Source organism: Chenopodium quinoa, unplaced genomic scaffold (genome assembly GCF_001683475.1).
Source record: "Chenopodium quinoa cultivar QQ74 unplaced genomic scaffold, ASM168347v1, whole genome shotgun sequence".
NCBI classification, from domain to species: domain Eukaryota; kingdom Viridiplantae; phylum Streptophyta; class Magnoliopsida; order Caryophyllales; family Amaranthaceae; genus Chenopodium; species Chenopodium quinoa.
The window spans coordinates 2463914-2476279 of record NW_018744311.1 but is presented as its reverse complement, the minus strand read 5'-3'; the positions used below and the strand labels follow the sequence as shown (position 1 = coordinate 2476279).

The following is a 12366-nucleotide window of genomic DNA, read 5'->3' as shown; positions in this document are numbered from 1 at the left end:
ATTTTAAAGTACAGCAGCCTGTACCTAGCAAGGTACAGGCAAAAAACGCGGAAAGAACATGTACTAGATTTTTAACGAACATAAAGTTGTTTTGTAAAGAACATATAACTGTTTTGTAAAAAACATTCAATTTTATGTTTTTTTTATACATCTAAAGAACATCTGTAATATTTATAAAGAACATGACAATATTATGTAATGAACATTATTTATGTATATTCACCATAATTTAAAAAAAAAAACATTTCACAATAAGTAATTAACATTATATCACAAATAAAAGTACATTACACTGACAATTAAAGAACATAAACATATGTTCTTCACTCTTTTTTAATATAAATATGTTCTTTTTACTTTAGATAATATATGTTCATTACTTTTTAATAGTATATTCTTTTCATTACAACGATATGTTCTTTACTTTTTAATAGTATGTTCTTTTCATTAGAACGATATGTTCTTTACATGTGTGTAATATGTTCTTTTCACGAAATGGTTGTACAATGCAAGATACCCACGCCTGTAGGAACCACACATTGGTAAGCTCGGGTCTCACACTAATTAAAATTTATAACTAAATATAGCTTCAGTGTAAAAGGCACATTTATGAAGGCCCATTCAGATATAACAAAGCCCATCTTGGCAAAGTTGGTTCAACATATAACAAGGCCCAATTTCCAAAAACCCAATCAATAGTTGTATAAAAGTTTTTTTTTTTTTTTTTTTTTTGGGGGGGGGGTCATTTTCCAGTTGCGCACATCATTCATATTTCAAATTACGGATTAATGTTTTTCACAAATTTTTATATGTGGAGGGTCTCATTGGGTGGTCAAGGTTGTTTATAGTTGTTACTTAATTAGGGCCTGTTCTGATTGATTGAACTGAATTGAATCGAACTAAACTGTATATTTATGAGAGAATTAAATTAAGAACTTAAATGAAATAAACTGAAATGAAAATAAACTGATGAGAACAGGCCCTTAGTAGTTACTTTTGAATAAGTAACCTCTGATCGATAGAGTAATCCATAAATAACTAAGTAACTTTTATTAGTAACTCCTGACCGACTGAGTAATCCTAGAATAAATAAGCCATGAATAAGTAACCCTTATATATAATCCATGATTAATTGATAATATTTCTAAGTAACTCCCGACAAACTGCATAACCCTTAAATAAATGCTTGTAATTCTGTAAATACCCTGGGAGTAAATCATTTGTATTGTGAAATGTATTGTGAAATGAATCAGAGGTTACTTTTCTTTTTCGTCCATTTTTAAATACCCCCAACCCCCCCTCCCCATACAACCATTGTTGGCTGTATTTGATTGGTTTGCATTTTGAAGGCCACTTTTCTCATTTAGTTTCTTCCTATTTTTTACTCTTATTTTTTTTCTCTCTTTTAATGTGGCATGCATATAATGGTATTGTATATGTAGCATCACTCAATAACCCTTGTCAACTGAGTAATCTCAAAATAAGAAATCTGTGTGTCAGTTGTAAATGGTCGCAACTTTCATTTCTTTGTCGTATTCCTTTGTCCTTTGACTGTCTGAGTTGTCTACTCATTTTTGAGATGGAAGTTAATTAAAGCTGGCTGGGACATGTCTCGTGACTTAGCGATTCCATTATTTTACCGAACGCATGCATGCATCTTTTCATTACTCTTACATTTTACGTACTACTATTTCCTTTTTTTTTTCTTTTTTTTTTTAATGTTAACCATTTCTTTTACTCTATGTCCCTATTTTTTTTGTTCCATTTGACCATGCACGAACGCACGGTCTACAACACCTGTATTAAAACGTCTGCTCCCTCCGTGTTTTAATAAATGTTACAATGTGACTTTTTTTTACTACTCATATAATGGTTTTGACTTGATTAATTCACTAACGTATTACTCCCTCCGTTTTTAAATACTTGCTCCATTTCTCCACGAGCGGAGTTTTAGAAGAAATTAAAGAGAGTAATAAAATATGAAGGTGCTAGGGTAGGTGAAAGAATAAACAATTGTAAAAGCAAAAATAGCGGGGAGAATTAGAAGAGAGATAATATGAAATTAATAAAATATGATTTATGTTAGGTCCATTAGGTGAGAGAAATAAATTAAATATTATAAAAGCATTCCAAATAAGGAAATGAAACAAGTATTTAAAAATGGACGAAAAAGAAAAGTGGAGCAAATATTTAAAAACGAAGGGAGTAAAAACAAATGATATTGTATAATGATAGAGTATAAAACATATTCCTGTGAATCACCGTGTAAAAAGGCATTTTTGACATCTAATTGATGTATCGACCACTTTTTAGCCAATGCTAAACTGAGGACAGTGCGAATAGTGGCCGGTTTAACTACCGGACTGAAAGTCTCATCACAATCCACACCTATTTCTTGCGACCTGCCATCACATACAAGACGAGCTTTGTACCTTTCAAGGTCACCATTAGACTTGTATTTATGCTTGAAAAGCCACATACAATTAACAATATTCACCCCCGTAGGCCTAGGCACCAAATCCCATGTCCCTGTTATAATAAGAGCATCAAATTCATCTTGCATTGCCGCATTCCAGTTAAGGTCATTAAGAGCATTTTTATATGTCTTAGGGAGCGGTGATTTATGTGAAGGGATGGTCATATTAGCTCGGTGATATTTAGGGTTTGGTTTAAAAATTCCATGTTGACTACGAGTCACACGTCGGGAAGGTGGTGGGGGATGAGTGGGCCGAATGGGCATAATGCCCCTTAATGGTGGGGGCGTGTATGTGGAATTGTTTGTAGGTGGAGTAATATGAATTTTCCTAAAATTTTATTAACATATGATTAGATAAATTAATGGTCAAAGTCGTTTATCGACATGCGTGTTTGGTCAAAGTATAACACTAATTAAAACACGGAGGGATTATATATTTATTTCCATACACGTAAAAATTATAAAAACGTGATATTAATAAAATACACAATGAGACGAATCTAATAAGACCACTCATAGCTATACTAACTTTTATAGATTAATAATTATCTATGGTCAAAGTTTTTAAAGTTTGACCCTTAAATTAGCAATGGAACAAAAATAAAAGGACGGAGAGAGTCTTAAAGGTCTGTTCACATTTACTGAACTAAGCTGACTGAACTGAACTGATTAAAGCTGAAATGAAATAAACTGAGTTGAAATGAATATTTTATGACAGAGGAAAACTAGGAGCTGAACTGAACAAAACTAAATTGATTGGATATGATTTGAACTGAATTGAATTGAAATTAAGTAAATGTGAACAGACCCTAAGTTTGAGTAAATACTACCTCCGTTCCAGATTATGTGCAACGATTAGACGTTTTTCCTCTCTGCTTTATGTCAAATCGTTGCACATAACCTGAAACGGAGGTAGTACTACGTATTTTTTTAATGAGTTTGAGTAAACTTATATGAATAGTATTTGGATGATTATATCCTTTAAAATGTTATTTACTTATTTGTCATCATTTTTTTATTTTTTTATTTCTTTTTCGAACTCTTATTAAAAATAGTGTGATTACATGTGTGCCCTTGAAGATATTTGTTTACATAATTTCTCTTATTTATCATACCAACAACTCAAGTAACCTAAGGCTAATTAAAATAACTTTCTAAACATGTCTAGATATTACATTGTTTTTTAATAAAAAAAATATTACACTTTTTTTTTGGCAAAAAAATTTATGAATTCTATTATGACTCTCTCTTCTCATAACTTACCTTCAAGCCTACTACTACTTTTTATACACCTCTATAAGAGTAATGTTACATTATAAATATACATGGTAGTACCTGACAAACGGGTCGTTTGAATCGGGTCAAATTCGGGTCAAATTGGTTCATTAACAGGGCTAGTTGTAGGGTCAAGTTATTTCGAATCGAGTCAGTTCAAGTCGGGTCATTTATTTGTTAACAATATTACAAATGTACAACAAAATAAGTACATACAGTCCCCTTCCAATTGTTATTGCAGGAGATTGAACACGAGTCATTTCTACCAAGTACAGTCTTAATCACCACTGCATCAACAATTAATTGATGAAGTACTACATTTAATTTATGAATTTGTTTTTGCACCAACTAATCGAATATTTTGGATTGGGTCAAAATTTTCAGGTCCGTCAATGGTACACTCATTCAAATAACCGTATCAACATAAAATCTAACAATACCGATAAGGTTATATTGGTACTTTATGATCTTATGTTGGTTTATATTATACCAACATGAGATGTCAAAATACCCGTGGACAAGTGTTATTCTCATATTGTTAAACTCTCATGTTGTTCACATAGACTTACAAGTTACAAGTTATAACAAGTGAAATATATTAACCTAGCTAAGAGGCTAAGATTGATATGAGGAGGTTGGAGGTATGTACTATGTAGTCTATTTGACTCTATTCTATATATGATCATATGTGGTCCAACTCTCCTACTCCATTATGATTCAAACTCATTTTTATCTTCTATCCAAATATTAACATGCCACATCTTAGCGTCTATCTCTATATTAATGATTTCATATATTTAGGAAAGTTTATATATCTGTGAAATACTTGCATGTATCATGTATGGCATGTGCACTTAATTAGACTTGGTCCAAAAAATCATCCTAACTATATATGGCTCTAGCACAATAGAGTTAGGCGTGGTAACTTTTGTCGTGTTAAATAAATGGAATATGTGTACAACTTGTTGTAAACACTAAACAGGGCTTACTACTCCACATTTTATTAAGTTCTAAATAATTAATAGTAAACTGTCGTAATCAGTAAAGTTTAATTTGTTCACTGTATTTTAAGTGTTTTACAGATTGTTTGTTGCAATCTTGAGTACTCGTATATAGCTAGCTTGCACATTATGCATGGTACACCTTTGACTATATAGGCATGCCGCATGCATGTACGTCAGTACATAAGTACCTGCTACTTAGTAAGCACTTGAACATAAAAAGTTTATACAAAGTAACATTTGATATTAATGGTGTTATATTATGGCTCTGTTTGGTAGTTAGCTTATTGGGGGTATATTAGCTTATTTGACTAACTTTAGCTGATTGACTAGTCAAACAAGCTAATACAAGTGTTTGGTAGTAAGCTTATTGAAAGAGCTTATTCCACTAAATAAGCTCTTTTTGAAAAAGCTCATTTTAGGAGCTTTTTCAATTAGCTTATTCATTAATTATTGTGAAATGACTCTTATAACCTCATTTAATTTAAAATCCTATCTAAACTACCTACCTCACAATTAGCTTATTGGTCATTTCACATACTCATTCACCTTTAAGCTATCAGCTATTTACCAAACACTTTTATATAATCAGTTAATACAATAAGTTAGTCAAATCAGTTAATAAAATCAGCTAGTCAAAATCAGCTAACTCAATTAGCTTCAGCTTTCAGCTTTCTCCCAAACAGGGCCTATATTTTTATTTTATTTTTGAAACAATTATACGGTAAATCTCATTTTAGGCTTATACGGAATAAATAATTTCTCCTATTGCTTTTTTAGCTTTATTTTCTTAGATGTCATAAAAAATATCTTCATATTATACTACCTCCGGTCTAAATTATTCGCAACTTTGGGGTATTATTTGTGATATATAAAATATTCTAAAGTTGTGAGTAATTTGAACCGGAGGTAGTATATAAGTTTGAAAAAATCATATCAATAATTACTCTCTTAAATATTCAGCAGAATAATGTATTTTCGGGCAAAATAGTTCACATCAAGAATACTAAAATTGAGTATGTAAAAACTTTTTTTTAAAAAACAAAAAACAAAAACAATTGGAAATAAAAAGGTGCCAATAACTTGCGTAGACTCTTCAAGCATATCATCATACAAAGTTAAACAGAGAGTACAATCCCTAGCTTAAAGTTCAAATTAATTAAACACCGTAACGTAGACTTCCTCTTGGCCCTTATTATTGTAGCACTTACTAGTTGCTACTAGAGGTGGCCAGTGGGCCGGGTTGGACCCAGCCCACCCTAACTCGCACGGCTGGTGGGTCACGTGGGTCCGACCCGGTTTCAATCCGGCACAGCCCGGCACAGCTCGGATTTAATCCGGGTTGTGTCGTGGGTCCAAAATTTTCGACACAACCCATTTCAACCCAGCTCAGTTTAACCCGTTTGATTCGACCCAAATCGCACAACCCGTTTTGACTCATTTAATTCGACACACCTAGCCCGTGAACCCACCTAACCCGACCCACCTGGCACAACCCAGCCCGCACGGCCCACCCGCACGAGCCAACCCACCTAACCCGCACGCATGACCCACCCAACCCGCACGCATGACCCACCCAACCCGCACGGCCGGCACAACCCGCACGGCCCGCACAACCCGCACGGCCCGCACAGCCCGCACAATTCGCACGACCCGCACGGCTTAACATCCATTTTAAAAAAAAAAACGGCTAGTTTTTTGTATCTAACGGCTAGTTTTTTGTATCTAACGGCTAGTTTTTTAAGTGTATGATCATCCATTCTATTTTTCCTATAAATACCAATTCCATTTCACTCAAATTTCCACACAAATTCAAGCTTTCTTTCTCTCTTACTTAAAAATTCTTATTGTTCTCAAATTCTCAAGTGTTATATAGAGTTATATTTTTGTTAAAAAAAATCTCCTTAATATTATTATTAGTATTCTTAAGATTCTAAAAAAAAAAAGTTCTTCTCCATATTATAATTAGTAATCATACAAAAAAAAAAATGAGCTCAAGAGGAGGAATGGGAAGGAGTCAAAGTGGTGGTCGAAGTGGTAGCCAAAGGAGTGGTGGTGCAAATTTTTCGTATGAAATTAATACGGAAAATTTAAACCAATTTGTCAATGAATATGGAGATTATGGTTTAGGAGATAGGCAAAATATTCAAACGTCTCCACCACAACATTTCTCCCACGAGTCCCACCAATCATCAAGTTCAACTATGCCACCTCCATCGCAACCAACATCTCAACCTTCATCTCAAGGTAATTTCTAATTAAATTTTTATTGTTATGAATATTTAAAAAAACTATTATTAATGATTATAAAGTTAGTTTAGTTTCCAATTTTCTATGATTTACAATTAGTTAATTACCATGAAAAATGCGTTTAAATAAGTATAATTAAAATATTTAAAATTTAAAAGCTTATTTTCATGAATAGCATTTAAAAATTAATTTTAATAATTTGATTTATGAAAGGTGGTGGCGGTGAAAGTAGAGGTCGAGCACATTTTTCTTGGGTGTGGAAACATTTTGAACGAGTTGAGGTCACACCCCCGGGATGGCAACCTGGTCAACCAAAGAGGTTCACGTGTACATGCCTAGTTTGCAAGGCGCTAGGTGCAAATGTCAAGTCATATAATTGGAAAACGGGAGATGGAACCGGAACCTTGAGTCGGCATTTGCAAAATAAACACGACTTGTTCGAAAATGGCCCCCGTCCTTCGGGGGGTGGCGTCCAAACACAATTGGGTGGATACATGAACCAACCCGGCGGAGGTACACCTTTCATTTATAATAAAGATAGAATGATTGATGAAATGAGTACTTTAGTTATTGCTAATGAATACCCTTTTAGTTACGGTGAAAATGCAAACGTTGAGCATTTTAATAAAGTTGCATTACAACCTGCATTTACTCGTGTCCCCCGAAATACCCTAAGACGTTATACACAAACTTCTTATTATAAGTATAGGAGTGGTTTGATTGAATTATTTCGTACTTTTGATGGTCGTGTTAGTTTTACAAGTGATACATGGACTTCTAGTTTTGGCGAACTTTTTCTTTGCATTACTGCTCATTGGGTGGATGATGATTGGTTTATTCAAAAACGTATACTATGTTTTCAAGCTATGGAAGAAAGGCATACCGGTTTTAACATCAAAGTTCGTATTTTGGATTGTTTAAAAGAATTTCACTTGAATAATAAAGTTTTTTCTTTGTCTCTTGATAATGCAACTGCAAACACAAAGTGTATTGACTATTTGAAAAATGACTCCGAGTTGAATTTGTTGTTGGGTGGTAGTCTCTTGCATGTTAGATGTTGTGCTCATATTTTGAATTTGTCTGTTCAAGAGGGTCTCGCTGAGTTGCAACCATTGCTAAACCCAATTAGAACAGTTATAAAATGGATTAGGATTACTCAGTCAGTTAGAAGAAAGTACATAGCTATGTGTAAAGAGAGAGGTCTTAAGAAAAGACAATGGTCTATTGGTACCCTTACCCGTTGGAATTCTACTTTCAAGTTGTTGAGTGATGCTATAAAGTATCGTGATATTTTGATCCAACTTTACAATGAGACTTGTGTTGATCCTACTGAGTTAATAACCGAAAGTCATTGGACTAATGCTTCTTTTGTTCGTGATGTTTTAAATGCTTTTGATAGTGCAACTCATATTTTCTCTTATATTTATGAGCCTAACGTTCATTTAGTCATAATTGAGTGTGTTAAAGTTGTTCACACCATCGAAGAGCATATGAAGATTGATGGACTTCGTCCCGTTCTTGATAGCATGAAACGTAAGTGGCATACTTATTTTAGTGAATTTCCAATCATTTATGGAATTGCTGCTATTCTTGACCCCGGTGTCAAAGCTGAAGGTTTGGAAAATCTTTTAGAATTTTATTATACAAGTTTAAGTATCGATTATGATGTTAGTGAATATATTAACAAATGCAAATCTGTTTTGGGAGACCTTTATGATCATTATGCATCTATTTATGGTTTTGATTTGGCAACACCAACTACTACTAGCACTTCCGATTCTAGATTTGGTTTTCTTGATAAAGTTATGAAAAAAAAAACACAAAGCATCTACATCATTCTCATCATCATCTTCTTCAACACTTGCTATTAATGATTATTTGTCATATCAACATGAGACCAACAACAACTTTCAAATTATAAAATGGTGGCAAGAACATAAAAAAAGTTTTCCTATATTGGCGAGAATTGCAAAAGATATACTTGCAGTTCCCGCTTCATCTGTTGCTTCCGAGTCTGCTTTTAGTGCAGGTAGAAGAGTGTTAGATGAAAAAAGATCTCGCTTAACTCCGGAAAGCATTCAAATTTGTGTTTGTAAGAAAGATTGGGATCAAGCTGAAAGAAGAACTCAAGGTTTAAAGGAAGACGAAGACGATGAAGATGATCCTGTGATGATATTGGAGTCGTCAACGGATGATGCAGCTTCCGGGGATGATGATGCAACAAACATGGGTGGCTAGAAAAGTCTAAATCAGGTACGCTAAGAACTACGTGGGCTTTGATTCTTTCGGGATACGTAGGCAACTTATTTTTCGAAAATTACAATTTAATTGCAAAATTAAATTTTAGTTTTCTAAAGATAGGTCCAAGCCCCCCCCCCCAAATTTCAAAAGAAGTACAATATAAGAACTACGCTGGCTTTGATTCCTTATTTTATAATATAAGGATACGTAGGCATCTTAATTAAGAGCAAGCCATCAAATTGTTAATTTTGTAAAAATTAAAACACCACACAACCCACCCGACCCTAACCCACGAACCCACCCGACCCTAACCCACAAACCCACCCGACCCTAACCCACCTAACCCACAAACCCACCCGACCCTAACCCACTAACCCACCCGACCCTAACCCACTAACCCACCCTTCGACCCACCCTAACTCACTAACCCACCTTGACCCGTCTAACCCACGAACCTAGCTCGACCCACCCATGACCCGTCTAACCCACAAACCCAGCTCGACCCACCCACGATCCGTCTAACCCACAAACCCAGCTCGACCCACCCACGACTCGTCTAACCCACGAACCTAACCCTGGTGTGTCCAACTTCTCCGACCCAACCCACGACCCGGCCCACCCTACCCTACGTGTGTCGTGCCGTGTGTCATGAAACCCCAACCCGCGACCCACCTAACCCTAACCCAGCTCGCACGACTCGCACGGTGGACACCTCTAGTTGCTACATAACACATACTAGGCTACGCAAAGCAACAAGAACACACTAAATACTTTAATAGTACTTGTACTTAATTAATGGTAGCTGATTAGCGAGTAATTTGACAAACTTAGAAGCCACTTTGAAAGAGTTTTTGGTTGCCAAAACACCAAGTTTGTGGTCATATGGCACTCCTGGCTTGTTCGAAGCACCGCGAAACACAATGTGTTTCACTCCATTTGCAACAGCAGTCTGCAACATCATACAACAAAATTAATAGTTGGTTTAATCTTAAGGAACTTTATTAAATTACCTAGCCATTTTTTTATTATTATTATTATTTTTAACAATGCTAAAGGCATACATAAAAATGCATGAGGGGAGGGTATGGACGTATGGTAGTTAATAATAATGTACAAGTTACTCTCTCGATTGATGAAATAAATATACGTACAGTAGCCACGGTGATCGTGTAATTTGACCTTAGAAACAGTAATAGTGACAATCTAGTGAACTTAAACTTATAATCTAATGTATAAGAATATTTTGAGGCGAAGGAAGTATCTTAGTTGTACATTAAGCTTAGAATACTCACCGAAACAACAGCGGCACTTTTCCTGTCAGCAGTGGAGACGTTAAGGTGTTGATAGAGGAACTTCCCGTAAGCCGCGTTCATCACATGTCCGTCGGACGATGAACCCTTAACGCCATACACAACTCTAGGTACATCCTTAGTGCACAGCCTCTCATCGGTGCATCTTTCAAGATTTATGTTCTGAAATTAAACCACACAATTAATCTTTTAGATAGTACGTGTATAAGACTTAAGGGTTTGTGTGTGCATTTTCCAACCTGACACCATACTAGCTCGATCCATGATCACCTCTATATGTTATATTCTTATTTGAATGATTAATGTAATAAAAAAATTGGTGAAATTAAGCTGAAATTACCTTGAGTTGATAAGCCATTTCAAGCCATTCAGGATCAATGTAGTACCAAAAGGTTTCCTTGTTTGAACCTTTAGGTGTGTATTTTTTTATCTTTTGGTATTGCAAACTACCCAACTTGTTTTCTCCGGCTTTTGGAACATTGTAGTCTCCAATTCTTAGTGATGGTAGCTCATTGGAAGCTTCCATTCTACCTTCATATTCCTGATCATGGTCCAAAGAAATTAATAAATAAATTAGATCTACTCGCATATAATATGGTTGAAAAAAGAAGGAACAAATATACTTAAAATACTAGTACGTATTTCTTATATATGGTTGAAATAATTTGATGAAAAGGTAACTACTAACTAGTGGGAGTGTGAGACCTCATATTATATACTCCGTATTGTTGATAGATAAAAACATATATAGAGCCAGGGATAGAGGGAGTATAATTATGTAACACGTAGCTAGTACAGATGAAATTTTTATGAGACGAAATTGTTTATAAATAATGAAAAGCTTTAGTAGTATACCTTCCAAGTCCAAGTACTAGCAAAGGCAGTTTCACCTAGCATAGCAACATCAGCAACTTTCAATGAAGGGCTAACCGCGGCACCGTTTCCTAAATCGATGACCCCTGTGATGTGGAAATGATCGACCAGTATTTGAACTGTTGCACTAACATGAGCCTACAATTACAACAACATAGCAAAATAATTAAATTAAAGGTATTCTAACAAAATATTACTAAAATATGGAGTACGTAGTAGCTTTATAATAATCAAAACAATTAAATTAAAGGTATAGTACTAAGTATTTCTTACGAGTGGAGGTAGAGAGACAACCTAGACAATAGGAACACCGTTGAAAGTACCAATGTTGAATGTTCTTCCGGCTATTTGCATGGAAGAAGTTTCGGGCATAGGGGCGTACAAGCCTGAATCCAAAAGGAGCTTTTCGGTGAAATCATTGGACAAGACGAGCCCGATAAAGGGGGTGTCACGGTCGGGGTGGTTTAAGGGGAGTTGCGTGGTGTTGGGCACCATTGCTAGTAGGATGCCCATAACTAACGCCACCCCTAACATCTCACGAGACATTTTGGTTTTTGCACGTATGATAAAAATAATTGTGTTTTGCTAAGCTTACTAGATTCGACTTGCTTTGTTGTGTAACTTATGTTGGTGAAGTGCAACTCTACAAATGTGTTTATATTGACATATAGTGGGTCCTACACACTCATTAGTCACAAGACTCATTACTTTATCCAAAATGTGCATTCATATTACTCCATCGGTTTTTTTTAAGCTAAACTTTGGATTGTATAGAGTTTTTGGATGTTTAATTAAATAGTGGGTTAGATAAAATTATTATTTTATTGAAAGGAAAGTGGTGTCATGGTGTGTTAGAGGACCAAATTAATCAAAAGTTTAAGCTGATGATTGAAGCCCACCCATACCTAGCGCGAATTAATTCCACTTTGAAGAAGGGGTG

General features: G+C 35.0%; 1 pseudogene; it reads right to left on the bottom strand.

Moving 5' to 3' along the window:
• Nucleotides 1–10011: 10011 nt before the first annotated feature.
• On the bottom strand, nt 10012–12039 carry LOC110696203 (annotated as a pseudogene).
• Between the last annotated feature and the right edge of the window lie 327 nt (nt 12040–12366).